This window comes from Schistocerca gregaria, chromosome 7 (genome assembly GCF_023897955.1).
Source record: "Schistocerca gregaria isolate iqSchGreg1 chromosome 7, iqSchGreg1.2, whole genome shotgun sequence".
Taxonomy (NCBI): domain Eukaryota; kingdom Metazoa; phylum Arthropoda; class Insecta; order Orthoptera; family Acrididae; genus Schistocerca; species Schistocerca gregaria.
In genome coordinates, this window is record NC_064926.1 from 515,178,812 (window position 1) to 515,200,700 (window position 21,889).

The 21,889-nt window shown below is 42.1% G+C and overlaps 1 protein-coding gene across 1 annotated transcript in view; it reads right to left on the reverse strand.

The window, feature by feature from the left end:
- The window catches only part of LOC126281301 (uncharacterized), a 29,356-nt gene extending 19,399 nt beyond the window's left edge, over positions 1 to 9,957 (reverse strand). The window contains exon 1 of the mRNA XM_049980134.1: positions 9,902 to 9,957. The gene's annotated coding sequence lies outside the window, so the exon portion shown is untranslated. The remainder of the gene's footprint in view (positions 1 to 9,901) is intronic.
- Between the last annotated feature and the right edge of the window lie 11,932 nt (positions 9,958 to 21,889).

Sequence of the window (21,889 nt, forward strand, 5' to 3'; positions counted from 1 at the left end):
AGAAACTTAAAGGTACACACAAAAAGAAATTGGTGACCAATAACTACAATGGCCTAAAGACAGCGTTAATTACAAATTAGTTTTTGCATACTTCATGAAAACTAACTTATACAGTCAGCTTACAGAGCAACTGAACAGACGCCGAGCGTTATGTGAGCTACTGTGTGGTGTAGTGTCATCAAAAGATCGCTTTTCGTTCTTAACGAAAGTTGTTTCTCCCATATACGTTCGGGGATATATTATACTACCTCTCACTATTTCCTGTCACAAATTATGTATTAGTATCACCTAATGATACTGAAAAAGGGAATAACTTATCAACTTCATGGATATTAGTAGCATATTTTGCAGCAGGTACGGAAACAAAAATTGGAGAGCTTTGACAGTGATGCTACACAGTTACTTATCATCCGCGTCCACAATTCTTCAGCATAAACATTACCTGTCCATAACGCGTGAATTTTAGTTCGCAGAATTCGTGTCGAACACGAGAGTTGTATGACCCTCGCTGGCTTAGAGGATATGAGGCAAAAGTGTAGACTTTCAACCGCAGTCATTTCACGAACTTTTTCTGTCGTTTACCACTTACAAAAATATCTCGCATTGGCCTGTACATGTTAAAAATACAACTGCGCTTTGGCTGGAGATCTGCTTTAAAGTGTAGTTTTCCACGTAACAGCCTGCGTCAATCAGGTGAGACATTAGAGGGCCGGCCGACCGAGCGGTTCTAGGGGATACAGTCTGGAGCCACGCAACCGCTACGGTCGAAGGTTCGAATCCCGCCTCGGGTATGGATGTGTGTGATGTCCTCAGGTAGTTATGTTTAAGTAGTTCTAAATTCTAGGGGACTGATGAACTCAGAAGTTCCCATAGTTCTCAGAGCCATTTGAACCATTTAGACATCAGAGGAAGGCGGGCATTACATCTCCAATATTACCTTGCTGAATGAAGACTGTGGTGTTGATACCAACCTTAGGAGTGAGGAACGACTTTTATATATACACACAGACACACAGAAAGAACTTTTAAGCACAAATTTTCACTTGTCACCGTTGAATTAATTTCCGTGCCCAACTGATAACCAGATGATACCAATAGCAGAGAACAAAACGTAACATTGTGCCAAACTCGTATAGAAATTCTCAAAAGTGGTGAAAATTTTCCCCAAAAGATAAAATTAAGAAAGTTATTTGTATGCTCTGATAACATTGAGTTTCTTCGATAGAGTATCTCGATTATATGAAATCATAGTCAACTGACTAACTGCGAAACCTAAATGTTTAATAACAAACACCAGAAACGTTATTGTACAGGGCTTAGAGCAGAACTTCTCAACTTTTCTGAGATCATTACATCCGAGTGTAAACCAGTCTTAGCTAGTACCCACGACCCTCAGCGCGTCCCCCACGATCATTAATATTAGTGTCTAAATAACTTTCAAAATGAATACCATTTTCTTCGAGTACTTGCAATTTGATAATGAGTAAAGGTAAATGATAGTTAGTTTTTGTAGTTACGTTTTATTAAACCACGAACTAATGACTCAGTGGGGCAATTGTTACTGTTTGATTTTAAAAACGTTTTTGAATGAATGATGAAGTAATTCTTGTTGTATAATGCGTGCTGCCTATAACTTTTTGTCATGAGAGGAGGCTAACTACCCTCACTGGACGAGCAACTTGTCACAAAGTTTTGTCATCTGCATCAGCCCTCTCCATAGCGACATACACTCCTGGAAATTGAAATAAGAACACCGTGAATTCATTGTCCCAGGAAGGGGAAACTTTATTGACACATTCCTGGGGTCAGATACATCACATGATCACACTGACAGAACCACAGGCACATAGACACAGGAAACAGAGGATACACAATGTCGGCACTAGTACAGTGTATATCCACCTTTCGCAGCAATGCAGGCTCCTATTCTCCCATGGAGACGATCGTAGAGATGCTGGATGTAGTCCTGTGGAACGGCTTGCCATGCCATTTCCACCTGACGCCTCAGTTGGACCAGCGTTCGTGCTGGACGTGCAGACCGCGTGAGACGACGCTTCATCCAGTCCCAAACATGCTCAATGGGGGACAGATCTGGAGATCTTGCTGGCCAGAGTAGTTGACTTACACCTTCTAGAGCACGTTGGGTGGCACGGGATACATGCGGACGTGCATTGTCCTGTTGGAACAGTAAGTTCCCTTGCCGGTCTAGGAATGGTAGAACGATGGGTTCGATGACGGTTTGGATGTACCGTGTACTATTCAGTGTCCCCTCGACGATCACCAGAGGTGTACGGCCAGTGTAGGAGATCGCTCCCCACACCATGATGCCGGGTGTTGGCCCTGTGTGCCTCAGTCGTATGCAGTCCTGATTGTGGCGCTCACCTGCACGGCGCCAAACACGAATACAACCATCATTGGCACCAAGGCAGAAGCGACTCTCATCGCTGAAGACGACACGTCTCCCTTCGTCCCTCCATTCACGCCTGTCGCGACACCACTGTAGGCGGGCTGCACGATGTTGGGGCGTGAGCGGAAGACGGCCTAACGGTGTGCGGGACCGTAGCCCAGCTTCATGGAGACGGTTGCGAATGGTCCTCGCCGATACCATAGGTGCAACAGTGTCCCTAATTTGCTGGGAAGTGGCGGTGCGGTCCCCTACGGCACTGCGTAGGATCCTACGGTCTTGGCGTGCATCCGTGCGTCGCTGCGGTCCGGTCCCAGGTCGACGGGCACGTGCACCTTCCGCCGACCACTGGCGACAACATCAATGTACTGTGGAGACCTCACGCCCCACGTGTTGAGCAATTCGGCGGTACGTCCACCCGGCCTCCCGCATGTCCACTATACGCCCTCGCTCAAAGTCCGTCAACTGCACATACGGTTCACGTCCACGCTGTCGCGGCATGCTACCAGTTTTAAAGACTGCGATGGAGCTCCGTATGCCACGGCAAACTGGCTGACACTGACGGCGGCGGTGCACAAATGCTGCGCAGATAGCGCCATTCGACGGCCAACACCGCGGTTCCTGGTGTGTCCGCTGTGCCGTGCGTGTGATCATTGCTTGTACAGCCCTCTCGCAGTGTCCGGAGCAAGTATGGTGGGTCTGACACACCGGTGTCAATGTGTTCTTTTTTCCATTTCCAGGAGTGTACGTTTCATTCGTAGCCTGCATTAAAATATGTACACAGTGCTTAGGCTTACTGTTGATTGTAGGTCTCCTTACATCTGAAATGGCAGACGTTGGAGGATATGAGGCTGTGGACACTTTGCAAGTGACCACTGGCACTTATAATAATAATCCACAATGCATATTTACTCTGCAGCGGAGTGTGCACTGATATGAAACTTCATCGCAGATGAAAATTGTGTTCCGGACCGAGACTTTAACTCGGAAGCTTTCGTCGGCAGGTGCTCTACTGATTAAGCTTCGTCGGCAGGCACCTGGCCCACTCAGCGTTATATGAGTATACATGACCTGTACCGCCGCAAGATGCACAGGTTCTTGGCCGCACATCATACAACAGCGCGATAACCGCAAACATTTACGTACGAGGGTATGTGCTTGTGCAAATCTACTCGCAATTGCCTGAACAATTCTAGACTTATAGCTTTTGAGCAATAGACCAATTTGCTGGAAAAATTACTGATTATTCTTACGTAAGGAGCTGTCACTGAATTGATCTGCTCAGCGGCGATTTCAAAAGGTAGCTGAAAGGTACGAACAGTCCTTATTTCTAATCCAGCCAGCCTAACACAAACGTCACCGATATTAACCCCATGGTGTTTGTACTTGAACGTTCCGCCACCAGATTTTATAATTTTGTGAGACAGTCGTGTGTTTTTAAGCTTTACTCACAGGATGATGCTGACAACTGATAGGTGAATACGTACGTACAATGTCCTCAAACGAAATTTTCGCAATTTCCTCTAGCCAAATATCAATTTTGAACGAATTCGGCCTATGAACTTTCTGGTCAAACATAAATTTCAACATGTCTCTTCTGTTAGGCTGATTCATCTCGCCTTCTAGTACTAATCCATCAAGGTTCTCAAATAACGTAGCTGACTACTGCAACAGGCACTTTGACTGGCCCAGCGGAGCGCAGCAGACGGCTGCACACAACACACGCCGGGGGTCCCCTCTCCACGACCTCCAACCGCCGCAGACTACCGCCCCCACTGAACTACGCAAACAGGACGCACAGTCCCTCCTGACAGCTATACTTCTGCCGTAACCCCACCCCTACCTTCCCATCTTCACAGAATTCCTCCTGCGAACCTTGCAAGACTAGCACTCCTTTAAAAGATGAACTCTCGGTATATTACGCGTGCTACCTACAACCACTTTTCGGAAGAGAGAGCTAACTGTCCATATTATAGAAGCTACTCGTCACAAAGTATACTTCATCTGCGTCAGCGCTCTCCTTAGCGACATTTCTTTCATTCACATCCTGCATTAAAATGTGTACACAATACTTAGGTCTTCTTACTTCTGAACTGTACCGAACGAGTTTATGCAGTGGTTAGCACACTGGACTGGCATTCTGAAGGTTGACGGTTCAAATCCTGAAACATTAATGAATTACTGTGCTGATAAAGCTCTATGTTCTTTGATTTTCAAACAGCTGAGCAAAGCTGAAAGTCCTCAGACATTACTCTCTTTACTTATTCTGATCAACACTAAACTGACACACAATATTTTTAGCGCAACGCAATCTGACTTCCAAAAATCCCTACAAAAGAATGGCCCCGACTAACACTAACCTATAGCTTTCATGAATCACTTACCTCACAAAAATCTTCGTTACTCGAACTACTGCAATACAGCGAGCGCCACTTCTGCCAGTTAAATAAAAGGTTCTAACTACTGAAGGCACTACGTACTGATAGGCATAGTCAGCAAATGAAAGATTTTGATAGAGAACGAACAATATATTTACCTTAATAATATCCAAAAGTCAGTATATATCAGTGCATGATATCCAATATTACAAATTTACTCTTTCTGCTGGACACACGTCCAGATCGTTCGCTCTCAAAATTCTGCCATCTCTCTCCCAATATCCACCACTGCTGGCGGCTCACCTCCAACTGCGCAACGCTATCCGCCGTTGACATCCATCTGCCCAACACTAAAATAGCAAATATTCCAACAATGCAAACCAGCCACAGACTGCACACAGCACAGTCAGTGATTTTCATACAGAGCGCTATGTGACGTTACCAACATAAAAACCTAAACAGCCTACTTACATTGAGCGCTACGTGACGTTACCAACATAAAAACCTAAACAGCCTACTTACAACCCGTGTCCTGCTATCCTGATTTAGGTTTCCCGTGATTTCCCTAAATCACTTCAGGCAAATGCCTGTATAGTTCATTAGGAAGGACAAGATCAGCTTTCCTTCCCATCCTTCTGTAATCCGATGTGACCGATTACCCCTCTTTTTGGTCCAACCAACAAACTTCTGAACCGGCAGAAATGGTAGACTTGATGCATTGAATGTTTTGTAGCTGACCAATGGCACTAATAATAATAATCGACAATGAATTTTCACTCCGCAGCGGAGTGTGAACTGATATAAAACTTCCTTGCAGGCTAAAACTGTGTGCCTGACCGAAACTCAAACTCGGGACCTTTAGCTTTCAGGAACAAATACTCCACCGTCTGAGCTATCCCCGCACGACTCGCAACCCATCCTCACAGCATTACTTCTGCCAGTACCTCGTCTCCCGCGCTCCCACCTTAACAGCATTTCTACTGCGAACTGCCGCGCGGGGTAGCCGTGCGGTCTGGGGCGTCTTGCCACGGTCCGCGCAGCTCCCCCCGTCGGAGGTTCGAGTCCACTATCAGGCATGGGTCGGTGTGTGTTGTCCATACAGTTAGTATAAGTTACATTAAGTAGTGTGTAAGCTTAGGGACCCATGACCTAAGCAGTTTGATCCCTTAAGACCAAACCACAAATTTACTAAATTTCCTGAGAACCTTGCAAGACCAACACTCCTGGAGGAAAGGGTATTGCGGAGACACGGACTAGCGGCAGCCTGGGGGATATTCCAGAATGAACTTTCACCTTGTTGTGGGGTGAGCGCTGACATGAATCTTCCTGGCAGATTAAAACTCACTTGGTAGAGCACTTCCCCGCCAAAATCAAAGGTACCAAGTTCGAGTTTCCGTCTGGCACAGAATTTTAATATACCAGAAAATATCATATCATCAAATACTCCAAAGCTTAGTGGAAACATCCCCCCTGTTGTGGCTGAGTCATGTCTCCGCAATATCCTTTCCTCCAGGAGTACTTGTCTTGCTACGTTCGCAGGGGAAATTCTGTTAATTTTGGAAGGTAGGAGAGGAGGTACTGGCGAAAGTAAAGCTGTGACGACGCATCGCGATTCCATGTTAACGTTACCTTAGTAGAGGCAGCCACTGGACAAATCCATAAGCGTCACGCTCCTGAATTTACCTGGGATGAAGCTGCCCGCAAGAGTGACTGCTCAGTCTGTGTCTCCTGGGCACCAAGGGCTGTTGCATAACGATTTGATTCATGGATCCAGTTATACGGCTCCTTCCGTGTATAGCGTTTTTACCACTATGACGTCTAGGGCGTGAAGATGGCATCAGTGTAATGCCAAAACCGGTAGCATATAAGAAGTTCATAAAATAAATTTCTACAATGCGTACCGCTGTTGATAAATTATTGCGTCAAGAAAAAATTTGTAGTCGATATAAGAGTTAAGACAATGGAGAGAATATGGTCCGATAAAAAATATTTACAACAAGACATTTATATCTAGAAAAACAATAAAAAAACTCTATACCACACCTGTACAGCTGGAATGTTTATATGAATGTGTGCGAATGGATTCGTGATTTTCTGCCAGAAAACTCACAGTTCGTAATAATAGACGGAGAGTCCTTCAGTAAAACAGAAGTAATATCCGGCGTTCCCCAAGGAAGTGTTATAGGCCCACTATTAACGACATACGAGACAATCTGAGTACCGTCTTAGATTGTTTGCAGATAATTGGAATTCGATTACTCGATAAATAGTACAATTCTCAAGGCTGTCAATTCAACTAAGTACCTGGGTGTTAAAATTACGAACAACTTCAGTTGGAAGGACCACATAGATAATATTGTCGGGAAGGCGAGCCAAAGGTTGCGTTTCATTGGCAGGACACTTAGCAGATGCAACAAGTCCACTAAAGAGACAGCTTACACTACACTCGTTCGTCCTCTGTTAGAATATTGCTGCGCGGTGTGGGATCCTTACCAGGTGGGATTGACGGAGGACATCGAAAGGGTGCAAAAAAGGGCAGCTCGTTTTGTATTATCGCGTTATAGGGGAGAGAGTGTGGCAGATATGATACACGAGTTGGGATGGAAGTCATTAAAGCAAAGACGTTTTTCGTCGCGGCGAGACCTTTTTACGAAATTTCAGTCACCAACTTTCTCTTCCGAATGCGAAAATATTTTGTTGAGCCCAACCTACATAGGTAGGAATGATCATCAAAATAAAATAAGAGAAATCAGAGCTCGAACAGAAAGGTTTAGGTGTTCGATTTTCCCGCTCGCTGTTCGGGAGTGGAATAGTAGAGAGATAGTATGATTGTGGTTCGATGAACCCTCTGCCAAGCACTTAAATGTGAATAGCAGAGTAGTCATGTAGATGTAGATGTAGATGCAGATGTAGATGTAGATAATGCTGTCATTTACCGTCTTGTGAAGTCATCAGATGATCAAAACGACTTGCAAAATGATTTAGATAAGATATCTGTATGGTCCGAAAAGTGGCAATTTACTCTGAATACAGAAAAGCGTGAAGTTATTCACATGAGTACTAAAAGAAATCAGCTAAATTTCGATTACGCGATAAGTCATACAAATCTGAGGGTTGTAAATTCAACTAAGTACTTAGGCATTACAATTACAAATTACCTAAATTGGAACGACCACATAGATAATATTGTGGGTAGAGCAAACCAAAGACTGCGATTCATTGGCAGAACACTTAGAAGGTGCTACAGGTCTACCAAAGAGCCTGCTTACACTACGCTTGTTAACCCTATTCTGGAGTACTGCTGTGCGGTGTGCGCTCCGCATCAGGTGAGATGATATATTGTGTATTATCGCGAAATAGGGGAGATAGTGTCACAGACATGATACGTGAATAGGAGTGGCAATCACTAAAACAAAGGCGTTTTTCGTTGCGACGGGATCTTTTCATGAAATTTCAATCACCAGTTTTCTCCTACGATTGCGAAAACATTCTGTTGGCACCCACTTACATATGGAGAAATGATCATCACGATAAAATGAGAGAAATCAGGGCTCGCACGGAAAAATTTAAGTGTTCGTTTTCACCGCGTGCCGTACGAAAGTGGAACGGTAGAGAGTCAGCATGAAGGTGGTTCATTGAACCCTCTGCCAGGCACTTTATTGTGAATAGCAGAGTAATCACGTAGATGTAGATGTAGAATGCCTAACAATGAACTATAAGCTGTGAAGAATGTTGGTACATGTATGACTGATTATTAGAAAAATAATGAGTGCAATAAAAACTAAACATGGCTGGAAAATAAGTAGTAAGGAGCAGCTAGACAAAATTATTGGGAATATATCAGAGGTAATGGCTAAAAGAAGATTAATCTTTCTTCGAATATCTCTGCGGAATGAATCAGAACAGGCTATCGAAACAAACATTCCCATATTTCTGGAAGGGGAAATCAGTAATAACATGGATTACAGAAATCAGGAAAATAAACAGAAAGAAAATGTATCAAAAAAACTGGAAACAACAAACAGGAATATTATTCAGAATAAAATACTAATCCTAGAACGCTTTCAGTTCAGAGGAATTAAGAAATGAGGGTGACCATGAACAGAAGAAAGGAAAACACTAAACATAGGGAGAAGAAAATTCGTCATTAAAAAATAGGAAAAACACAACAAAAAAAACAACAGGAATCGAAGTGATTCTAGCTGGCTAATATAATTTTTTTTTAAAAAAATAGTAATACAATATAGGCCATACAGCAATTTAGTAACCATTACACAATTATTTTTGTGCTCTCAGTCTGTTTCTTTGTTGTTGCGAAGAGAATAATTAAGCAGTTTCTGCCGTATTGCGACCACTAAGTACAACTTACAGATGGTATTTTCATGATCTATCAAAGTGTAGCGTATGTGAACTATATGTCTCAATTTTACTGTCATAGATGGATGGTGAAAAACGTGTGTAGTGGATGGACTACATGAGCAAAAGGGCAACTTCTGTAATTAGTTCAATAGCCCTAGGAATTGTGACAACTGTAATAATATTGTAAAAATAATTTAGCTTGTAATAGAATTCAATATTTTTGTTATACTTCTCCAAAAATTTTATTTTATCCTTCAGAGCGTAATTACACCACGCCCAATTTGGGAACCACTGGTTTAGAGGATAGCTGTTTACAGGATTCCAGGAAATACTTGTCACCGATAAATCCTGAAATATTAAAGCTTATGTAAAATCTCGGAGACCAGTATTTTGCAAGAGTTCGTCTCTTATGTCCACACAAGAAACGAGAACAAACTTTGAATCTAGTGAAATTGTAGTGATTGAATACGGTATGCCTTTGGCAACAAACCTAAATGCATGTATTTTACTCATATGCGCCCAAGTTTGTAATCTTGTACGCTCAGGGCAAGTTTGAACGAAATTCTTTGGGGTATTTATGAGCTTCATCGTAAAACACTAAAGAACTTCAACGCCGAGGCATCGATCGACTTGGGAACGGACTTGTCAGTCACCCTAACACCTGCGACATAATATCAAAAACATTTTATTCTTCTCCAAATTCATGTGACATTGCCTTCGAAATAGCTGTCAAATAACATCTACAAGGAAAAATACTTACTGTGAGCGATGCACAGTTGCTGATCCACCTCTGGCTGTCAGGAGCCGTCGCCACCAATTTATATGCCATTAGCAGGTAGAGGGGAGGCCGTTATCCCCCGCGTGAGACCCAATCGTGCTTGGAGGACACTAAACTATCTGTTAATACCACGGTAACAAAAGTGCTATAGGCTTCGAACAGGTGATAGGTGTATCTCACATACATATTTTATATAACGAATAGAAAAGTAAACACTCATCTTTCTAAAGAAAATATCTGTATTAGTCCGCAGTTTTTCGTCTTATGTGAAGCAACTGACGAAAATAACCAGACGTCACTATAAAGAAAATATCTGTACTTATCTGTAGTTTTTCGTCTTCATTGATGCAACAGACCGAAATACTAATTGATCACAACTGAATGTATTATATTCGTACTTATACAGAAGTACCATTACTTCGCTGTTGAATTAAAAGTTATATGAATTTTACAGTAAGTATTACAGTTTTAATTACAGTATTCATCGCTGCCCGTCCGGTCTTCCCTTGGGGTAAACAACAAAACACATAATCAATAAATATCTAAAAGTTACTAGCGATAAATTGCTTGGCGGGCGTGGTTACATTACTTAAAGGCTTTAAATTTGATTACACACTTTTTCAAATGCAAAATACATCAGCCTGAAAACATGGTATAACTTTTTTTTTTCCTCTGTCAGCCACAATTAAAATCAGTTGCCAAACAGCTATTAGACACAAGTACATGTATATACAACATCAACTAAGAGTTAATAGTTTGGACCTTTAACGCTAAAATCTGAAAACATGTAGTTATATAGAATAATTAAAGTCTTTAAAAATTGTGGGCCATGAAGCCAGTCTGAAAATGCCAGATATGCTCCCTTGTCTTCACTGTGGTCTGCACATAAAATAAAATAAAAATTTAAAAACAATTTAAAAAATGGCTACTGCCCAAACACTGCCCTGTCTTCAGTGACATTTAGTGTCCTTAATGATGCTTACTTAGGTTACGCATTTTAACATTTAGACGGAAGTTCGAAAATGAACTAGTGTTAATACAATGCATTAACATGTAGACCACAAAGAATTTACCAGTTAAACCCCTGTAACATGACTGCTTACAACTACAATGACCAGTGCGTCCACACCCCTTATAAACAGCTGACGTCTTGCTCAACGGCAAACGTATTCACCAAACACGGCGCGCGCGACGAAGATATACACCTAACAACCATGCAGATATCACTACTGTGTCTTACGACATGTCCAGAAAGGAAACCAAAAGCTTTGAATGACCGGTAGCAGCGAACTCCAAGACCATAATACCATATGATCGATAGCAAGGACACATCAAACTTCCAACGACAGTTGTCAATCTCCGTTGTTCGGAACAGAGTTCGCGAGACAGACCTCAGTTAAACAGAGGAACGTACAGCCTCAGTTCAGTACCTTGTAATCTGTAGCCAGAGAACATACGACATGCCACACAGTCCTCAAGGAACAAGCCACAACAAGCATCGGTTTCCACAACGCCTGAGTCCAGTTACCACATCCATGAATGATCTAATCTATAGCTTCTTCCTTCTGCACACTGGCCGCTCTTATCAACTACGATACAAAAATGTATTCCTGCCACACTTGCTCACCTCAAACCCAAGTAGAATAATCTTCTGTAACTAAATCTTCCCTTCCGCGAACTTACGTCTACAGCCACTAATGCAGTCGTTGAGCCCCGCAAGACTTAAACGCTCGCCACTACCCTACGCTAGCGCCGTTCCCGTATGCGACTCTTGCGTACCATCAATTCATCGTAGACGACGTGCTCTGACCTCAGAACCAACGACAGATATGAAATGTGCGGGCGACAGGGACGAGGTAATAAATTAATCTTGAGGAGTGTTTCACATTAGTTGCTTAGATTTGAAAATTCCAATTTCATCGCATCATAAGTTTCATTACGTTTGGCTGCGAGATATAGTGAAAATAATTTAGCATGTTATTTCAGTTTCTCACAGCCGAATCTATGAAGAGTATAATTACTGCATGAAAATGTTGCCCCACTATCTGTTTTGTCAGCAGGAAGAAACTTTTTCACTATGTGCAAAAAGCCTTCGAGATAAGGTACAAGTGAGGAAGGTATAGAGCCTGTTAGATGTAGACGCTACTGTTGTCTTAAAAAGCGAAGAACCGACTCGGAAAAAGATGTTTATGTCGTATCTATTGAATAGCTACTGCACTGTTCGTTGAAAAATAAGTAGAGAGATGAGAACATTTTGTAGCAGGCAATAGTGGCAATCGTCACATAACTGACTCATGTAGGGATGTTACTGTTTTAAACCGACAAGACAACGTTTTGTAACCTTGGCGGGAGGGAATGTGGAAAGCTCCTCGTCTTAATGAGGGCAGCTGCAGGTCGCCCGCCTTCCCACCGACGACTCTGTCGTGACAAACATCCAACAGTGCCGATAAGTGGAGGAGGTTTCCTACGTCCCAAAGACATTCACAGCATTCCTTTGTTCCAGCGGGAACGTCTTCTGACAGCTGGTGATTATAAACAGGCCTTTGTATTCTCTGCATCTGAGGACATCCAAGGAACTGGTCGCGCAATGTGTGCAGTTTTATGACAGAAAATGACACAACGAATATCTCTTTCTGTGTTACAAGCGTATTAGAGCATACTGATACAATTTTACAATCATAAATTTATCAATGCAACGAGCTTGTTTATCACATGGAATGGAGCACAAAAGAAAGGCTGGCGATAATCTAAATTCCAAAGCAGATATGTGAAAGTCGTTTCTTTTTAATGATGATGTTTTTTAAATTATTCGATTGAAAGTTTGCAAAGGAATATTTCAGAGCTATATCAGAAATGTAAGGACTATGGTATGAAGATTAGCATCTCCAATACGAAAGTAATGTCAGTGGGAAAGAAATATAAACGGATTGAGTGCCAAATAGGAGGAACAAAGTTAGAACCGGTGGACGCTTTCAAGTACTTAGGATGCATATTCTCACAGGATGGAAACAGTGAAAGACCTGGAAGCGAGGTCTAGCAAAGCTAATGAAGTGAGCGCTCAGCTACGATCTACTCTCTTCTGCAAGAAGGAAGTCAGTACCAAGACTAAGCTATCTGTGCACCGTTCAATCTTTCGACCAACTTTGTTGTATGGGAGCGAAAGCTGGGTGGATTCAGGTTACCTTATCAACAAGGTTGAGGTTACGGATATGAAAGTAGCTAGGATGATTGCAGGTACTAGTAGATGGGAACAATGGCAGGAGGGTGTCCACAATGAGGAAATCAAAGAAAAACTGGGAATGAACTCTATAGATGTAGCAGTCAGGGCGAACAGGCTTAGATGGTGGGGTCACGTTACATGCTTGGGAGAAGCAAGGTTACCCAAGAGACTCATCGGTTCAGCAGTAGAGGGTAGGAGCAGTCGGGGCAGACCAACGAGAAGGTACCTGGATTCGGTGAAGAATGATTTTGAAGTAATAGGTTTAATATCAGAAGAGGCACGAATGTTAGCACTGAATAGGGGATCATGGAGGAATTTTATAAGGGGGCTATGCTCCAGACTGAACGTTGGAAGGCATAATCAGTCTTGATGATGATGATTGTAAATGAAGGTTTTTGTGCCCACTAAGTGTTTACACCTACAGGACCTTTCGAGTGAAGTTTGGATAAAACACCGTAGAAGGTGGCGCAGCGGTTGAGATCCTAGACTAGAAGTGTGAAGGAACTGAAATCCCCAACTAGTCAGTTCTTTGGTTTTGTAACAGCACCAGTCCATCAAAAGGCTAGACGCCATAACGATGTTACCTACTACAAGGATCATTTTGTAGTCCGTAGAGCGACGACAAACTGTGACGAATGAGGAGCTTGCGCACCAGTAGCTGCTCCGAGATTGTTAACAGGAACAATAAGGTTTCTCCCATACTCCACAGCAGTCATTACATACCAGACCGCTGCAGTTTCCTTCAAACATCTTCAGACACAACGCCGGCACTATTCACTCGTAAGTAATCCGGAATGAAAAAGAGGATCATGGATATGTCCCTTGACATCGAGGTCACTAGTAACAGAGGACAAGCTCTGATTGTTCGAAGGATAGGAACCAACCCGACATTTGACTAGAGCGGTTTAGGGAAATCGCGGAAAACCTAGAGATGAAGCCGTTGTCCTCCCGAATACGAGTCTAGCATATTAGCCGCTGCGCCACATTGCTCGGTATTATGGAAAACCTTTAAAAAAATACATCGAGCTCATATCAGTTTCACACTGCAACGAGTTCCATCCGCAACTACTTCAAATGGCCCTATTCCTGACGAACAAAGATATTTATTCCTAAGGCATTGTCATTGGTAATTCTTTCTGTTTTAACATCTTTTTTTTCAGCAAATGCGGAGGATATGAAAGTATTTTAATATTTTCGCCGTTGACATGTTGTTCCACTAAAGTTACACTCAGTTATGAGTGTCTGCCTGACGCTACCATACAGAGAGATGAATTCGGAACTTGGGGAAAAATACTAACTACCGAGTGGCGCTTTAGCGAGTGATTGAATGGAGCAGTGTGTGTTTATAGTGGGTCTGTTTCACGAAAATCAAATCAAAACACCATCTTTTGCGTTCCAAGAATGTCTGAAGAAATTAAATGTGTCTTCTTGCACATCATAGACATTGTTTTGAAACATTACTATACACCTCAGTGATTTTACTGGTTGATACATTATTTGTGTGTAGTGGGACACATATACCCCAGGAAACTCCACAGAATGTAGAAAACATTGGGATGTAGTACGTGAAAACCATTTTCAAATTTTATGTCGACTATTGTGTACGATATGTCATGTTTTTCATTGTCAGAAAAATAAATGTTTGTTGGTACTGGTTTGTTACACTCTTTTCCATAATTGCCATATTGATGAAGTCATTCTAAAATTAAAAATTTAGCCCCGAAAATCCTAGTTTCACATGAAAAAATGAATCTTCTTAGGTTCAAGCGACACATGTTTCTCAGTTCATCGATTTTGACCTTTATTTTTCAGCTTTATACTAAATACATTTTTGACCATGATAAGATTAACAGATGCATATACTAAATGTATTTAATACTGTAGGAGCGATGTTTGTAGGGAATGTTGGTTATCAGTCTACATGATTTAACAGTAGGAATTGTGATTAAATGATCAGAGCGGACACCTGTCTTGCATAAAGGTGAAATTGTGTCTTTCCTTCAAGAAACGTTATCAGTGTGACCTGTGAATGTTTGCCTGTGAATGTACATGAGTACTAACTTGGTTCAAATGACTCTGAGCTCTATGGGACTAAACAACTTGTAAGAGGTCCATGACTAAAGAATTCGTTGCTAGCGCACACAAGCTGGTGTAATTGCGATGGATTGCTCACATGCTGCCTGCGATATGTAAGCTAGAAGAGAATCTGAGACCAAAGAGCAGTGTTGACTGCAGTAGGAACTGTGTAGCAGTAGGAGGAGGTTGTTGCTAGCGAGCTGTCTGGTGTGTCGTGTTGGCTGGGCCGGTCGTGGTGGAGCGATGGCGGAGCCTGAGCGTTATAGTATTAGGTAAATGAAGCCTCGCGCATACGTAGTATTGTTATGTTAAGTCCCATGTAAATATAAAATCTCTTAAAATAATCTTTCTCATAAAAAGTAACTTTTTACAACCATTCATTTCAATTTAAAGAATTTACTAATTTCTCCAATCCTTGGTCATCCAAATTATTGAAAAGAAAAATCAGTTGTTTCTTTTTATACATGACAACTCTATAGGGCAGCATTGCACAGAGCTGCGCCAAAAAATTTCTTATAGGAGCAGATATATACGCGTTATCCAGCGACCTAATTGAGGTAAGATTTTTCAATTTATTCAGAATGAATTTTCAGGTCCAAGACGCAGCACTTCTGACGTCCAGAGTTTACCAGTTTAAATTCACAGTCAGGTACTGAACGGTTATAAGTGAGTCACATTTTTATTGTTGGGAGATTAGTAATTTTTTATTATTGATAGGTTACGCAATTTTCCTGTTGGTAAGTTATACTGAATGTGAACGACATAATATTTTTTGCTGTTCAGAGGTTTAGGAGTATTTCTGTTTTGAGGTTACACTAATTGAGAATATTATTTATATTATTTTTCTGTTGGGAGGTTACTCTTGGCGACAACCGGGCAGGATCGTATTTTTGTGAATTTCTGAGAATTAGTCAGTTATATGTCTGCTCTTATTTACACTACTGTTAAAGGTAGTTTGCATCTGGCGCAAAGCATTTACTAACTTGTCACTCTTTCTTTCACAGATCTTTGGCAATTTATTGCTCTTTTTGTAACTATATTTTTTCCATTTTTGCTTTGTCTTTGTTTGATTTTGTGCTTAACTTTAAGTTGTGAAAATGGCGCGAAAAACTGCTAACAGTATATCGCGATCCGTAATGAGTGAAACAGCCGACTTGAATAATTTGACTGATAATACTAGCGACCCTCAGTGTCTTGATAATAATCCTACAGTTACAGAAATCAGTGCGTACCGACCACCAGTAATGATTATAATCTAAATGATGAGCAAACAAATTCAATTGTGTCCACTGTAAATTTAACGACAATTGATGACGCGGCACTTCCAGTTACAATGAACGCTGTATAGTTTGACACGGCTGTATTGCAAAATTTACGTAGCGAACAGATAATTGTTTCTAACGAAGGTGAACAATGTACTCAAAGTACGTCAGATTTATTTGATTCCGATGTAGTGACCAACAGAGCACATCCGATTTGCAAACCTTTTCCTGAATCAGACAATGACCTAATGGTTACACAAAACGTGACAAATGGAGATAGACCAACACACAGCATAGAAAATAGAGTCGCTAATTTTGTCATGGATCAAGTTATGGCAGTATTGCTACAACTTAATGAAAATCTCAAACAGTCCAAGAAAGAACAAGACGACAATTTCAAACAACTTAATGGAAGTTTCAAACAGTCGAATGAAAAACTCGACAGGTCGATCAAGCAAATTAATGAGAACTTTAAACTGATTAATGAACAGATTGCAGCCGTTGCCGTGCAATGTCATGATAAGTAAACAACAATTACATGAGAAAATTAAGGCTTGTGCTAGGAATAGTAGGGAAGAAATTACACTCCTGGAAATGGAAAAAAGAACACATTGACACCGGTGTGTCAGACCCACCATACTTGCTCCGAACACTGCGAGAGGGCTGTACAAGCAATGATCACACGCACGGCACAGCGGACACACCAGGAACCACGGTGTTGGCCGTCGAATGGCGCTAGCTGCGCAGCATTTGTGCACCGCCGCCGTCAGTGTCAGCCAGTTTGCCGTGGAATACGGAGCTCCATCGCAGTCTTTAACACTGGCAGCATGCCGCGACAGCGTGGACGTGAACCGTATGTGCAGTTGACGGACTTTGAGCGAGGGCGTATAGCGGGCATGCGGGAGGCCGGGTGGACGTACCGCCGAATTGCTCTACACGTGGGGCGTGAGGTCTCCACAGTACATCGATGTTGTCGCCAGTGGTCGGCGGAAGGTGCACGTGCCCATCGACCTGGGACCGGACCGCAGCGACGCACGGATGCACGCCAAGACCGTAGGATCCTACGCAGTGCCGTAGGGGACCGCACCGCCACTTCCCAGCAAATTAGGGACAGTGTTGCTCCTGGGGTATCGACGAGGACCATTCGCAACCGTCTCCATGAAGCTGGGCTACGGTCCCGCACACCGTTAGGCCGTCTTCCGCTCACGCCCCAACATCGTGCAGCTCACCTCCAGTGGTGTCGCGACAGGCGTGAATGGAGGGACGAATGGAGACGTGTCGTCTTCAGCGATGAGATTCGCTTCTGCCTTGGTGCCAATGATGGTCGTATGCGTGTTTGGCGCCGTGCAGGTGAGCGCCACAATCAGGACTGCATACGACTGAGGCACACAGGGCCAACAACCGGCATCATGGTGTGGGGAGCGATCTCCTACACTGGCCGTACACCTCTGGTGATGGTCGAGGGGACACTGAATAGTGCACGGTACATCCAAACCGTCATCGAACCCATCGTTCTACCATTCCTAGACCGGCAAGGGAACTTGCTGTTCCAACAGGACAATGCACGTCCGCATGTATCCCGTGCCACGCAACGTGCTCTAGAAGGTGTAAGTCAACTACCCTGGCCAGCAAGATCTCCGGATCTGTCCCCCATTGAGTATGTTTGGGACTGGATGAAGCGTCGTCTCACGCGGTCTGCACGTCCAGCACGAACGCTGGTCCAACTGAGGCGCCAGGTGGAAATGGCATGGCAAGCCGTTCCACGGGACTACATCCAGCATCTCTACGATCGTCTCCATGGGAGAATAGCATCCTGCATTGCTGCGAAAGGTGTATATACACTGTACTAGTGCCGACATTGTGCATGCTCTGTTGCCTGTGTCTATGTGCCTGTGGTTCTGTCAGTGTGATCATGTGATGTATCTGACCCCAGGAGTGTGTCAATATAGTTTCCCCTTCCTGAGACAATAAATTCACGGTGTTCTTATTTCAATTTCCACGAGTGTAGATCCGTTGCACAAGAATTAAGTAATACACATGCAGCCACAACCAAATTACTTAGAGATGAAATTAGTGCAGTCGCTAAACAATATTCTGAAAACACAGTTACGCGACGAGTATAAATTAATGTCATCAGAACTTTCACGCGCACCGGATGCGAAAGTAGACACGAAACTTGACCAACAGAACAGCCAATTGACTGTACAGGGACAGGAAGATAAGCGTAAGTTATTTACGAAAGCAAAAACATACGTAGACAACAACATTGCTACAGTATCAGACAAAATCAATACTATCAAACAGTTGGACACTGAATTGCTTGGTGAAATATCCGATCTAAAAACAAAAACAGATACTAATATTCAGACTTTGGAAAATATACAGTAGGCTTACAGACAATGACCAACACACTTGAACAGTTAGAATTAATATAGGATTCCGATGCCATTAAAGCAGACGTTAAGAAATTAAACAAAACCACACGTAAAATCAAAAAACAAATTAATGCTTCTGACACTAAAAATGATGATCAAGTAAAGCATTGACTGACAAATTTGATGAATTGGCCAGTCGTATTGAGGTTATCGAAAATAACAACGACACTAAATCAGACGATACGTCACCAATTTCGTTCAATCAAACACCCGAATTCCAAAACTTACACCAGACAATCAGTGAGATAGATTCGTCCAATAATATATTGCGTAGAAAAGTGTCGTCCTTACAGCAAGAAGTGACAGAGATGAAAAATGTTTCAGCCCCTAACACGGCACAGCGTACGACACATTCCGAACATTTGTCACACTCACACAGCCAGTATAATTTAGGTAATTTACAGAGAGTACGTGTCTTAGATTCCGAACAATCACAGACAGATGGTTACACAAACCTGAACCTGCAATGTCATGTAGGGACGATAACTTTGATTACAAGCACTTTCTATCGGTTAGGAAATATAAGAATAACAGAAAACAGATTCACGCTTTGGACAGGATACAACAACTTGCTTTTGAATTTTTACCGACATTGCCTGTAAGGCAGAAACTAAAATTTATTGCAGCGCGTAAAAGACCTCAGGGCATTCATTACGCTTCGATGAATATGTGCCGTAGCGTGCACAGGGCCGCGAGCCGTAGTAGTGCTATTTCATCTTTAGTTTTCTGCCTTCTCTTTTACTATCCTATACGTCTATCAAAACAGCTCTCCAAATATCGATCCATCTAGTATTAAGAAATGAGTAAAGAAAACCCGATATGGCACGTTTTGCCGAAAGTGACAATTTTCATTAGACACTCCAGAACTACCAGCGTAATTTTAATGAAAGACAGAAGTGTAATCATCAGTATGTACAAAATTTTCAGCTATTACAGATGTATTTTGGCGACAATAGAGGCTTTTGTCCGCAACAGCATCAAAACTAGCCGGTTAGCATACCTAACCAACAATGTAGTCTGCAAGGTGAACCAAGCTTTAATGTTTCGCCGCCTACACGTATAGCGTCGGCTCCACCAAATAGTAACGCACAGCAACAAGGAAATCACTACGTACAGAATACGCCTCATTTCAACTCCTGTCGCAATGCGTCGTATAGCAATGATTATTATGACAGGCGTAAAAGTAATGAGGACAGTTTTCAGCGTAACAGTCGGTCTTACCAGCAGCAGAATCAACCACAACAACAGATTATCTTGAATGAACCAGACAGTCTGTATCATCACGAACCTAATACGTCAGGACGAAGTAACAGAACAGTACAAATTGTTGAAATGCCACAGCTTCCTCCCGCAAATAACAGCACGTCAGAAAGAATTTGACTGGACACAGTACAGGTTGCATCTTCTAGCAACGTAAGCCATACTTTTAACTCACAGAATCTTGTTCACGAAAATGTTATTACTTTTGACTACATCGGAGACACTTTTTTGCATGAAAAACTAGTTATTCAAAAAAACCATTTCCCACCCAGTCAGTGAAGCAAAGCTTAGATCATACACATTTTCAGCAATAATCGATTCTGGATCACCTATGTCAGTTATAAATGAGGAAACTTTCAACGAATGTAATAAAGAGAATACCTATCCTACGCTACGATTAGGCGAAAATAAAGTAAAAGGAGCAGTATCTGGTAAAGGAGTAGATGTAAAATTACAAACACACTTATCATTTTGTATTGCAGGTCGTAAGTTTCACTCAAATTTTTGGATTGTTCCCTTATTGAGAACAGACATTATTTTAGGTACGAATTTTCTGGTACAACACGACGCAATTATTGACTTTCAGAATTCCTATTTAATGTTAAAGGATGAAAATATACAACTGGCAGTAGAATTTCAGCACGCTTTATCTGCAGAAGAAGAGGCAATTAATCGAACAGAGGTCATTTCGACATCGCTTAACATAGACTGTCATTCTATATTGTTCACTGATACGTACATACACAACTACAATACCCCAGACGAAGCCGACTGTGACGTTATGCAAATGATTTCTGAGAAAGTAAAGCAAAGCAGTGCAAATACAGACGGCGAACGTACTCAACTACTCAATATTCTTTTACAGCAAGCTCCAGTTTTTGACAACATCCCTGGTACTATGTCTGGCTTAATGTATGAATTTCAAGTTAAACGGCATCACACATTTAAAGCCAAACATTATCCTATTCCGTATATCTACAGAGAACAAGTTCAGAAAGAATTACAAGCTGTGCTTGACCAAGGTATTATTGAACCGGCAGTTAGTCCGTACATAAACCCGCTCCATATTGTTAAGAAAAAGGATGGATCACTTCGCCTCGTACTTGTTTCGCTTCATGTCAACGACATTATTATTAATGAAACAGATCGCCCACAGACACTAGAAGAACTTTTACAGAAATTTCATGGTACTGATACTTATTCGACATTAGATTTGAAATCGGGATTTTGGCAAATCCAGCTCCAACCGAACTGCAGAAAGTACACAGCTTTTCTCTGTTTTGGTGACTGTTATCAATTTTGCAAATTACCGTTTGGTCTAACAATTTCTTCAGCTGCATTTATTCGCGGTTTGAATACTTTACTTCCGACAGAACTTAAAGACTGAATCACAACGTATGTAGACGACATTCTTAGTGCATAAGCTAACTGGTCTGAACATAATCTGATTCTGGAACTACTGTTGCAAACTTTTCGTGCACAAGGACTCACAGTTAATCTTAACAAATCGCACTTTGGGAAAACTTCCATAAAATTTCTTGGACATGTAATTTCAGCAGAAGGCATTGCGCCTGACCCGGAAAAACTTCAAGCTTTACGTGACATTACTGTTCCAACGACAAAGAAACAATTACGCAGCTTTCTGGGATTAATTAACTTTTTCCGTAAATTTATTCATTACTCTACTTTAGACACCCATAGATTGTGCCAACTGACG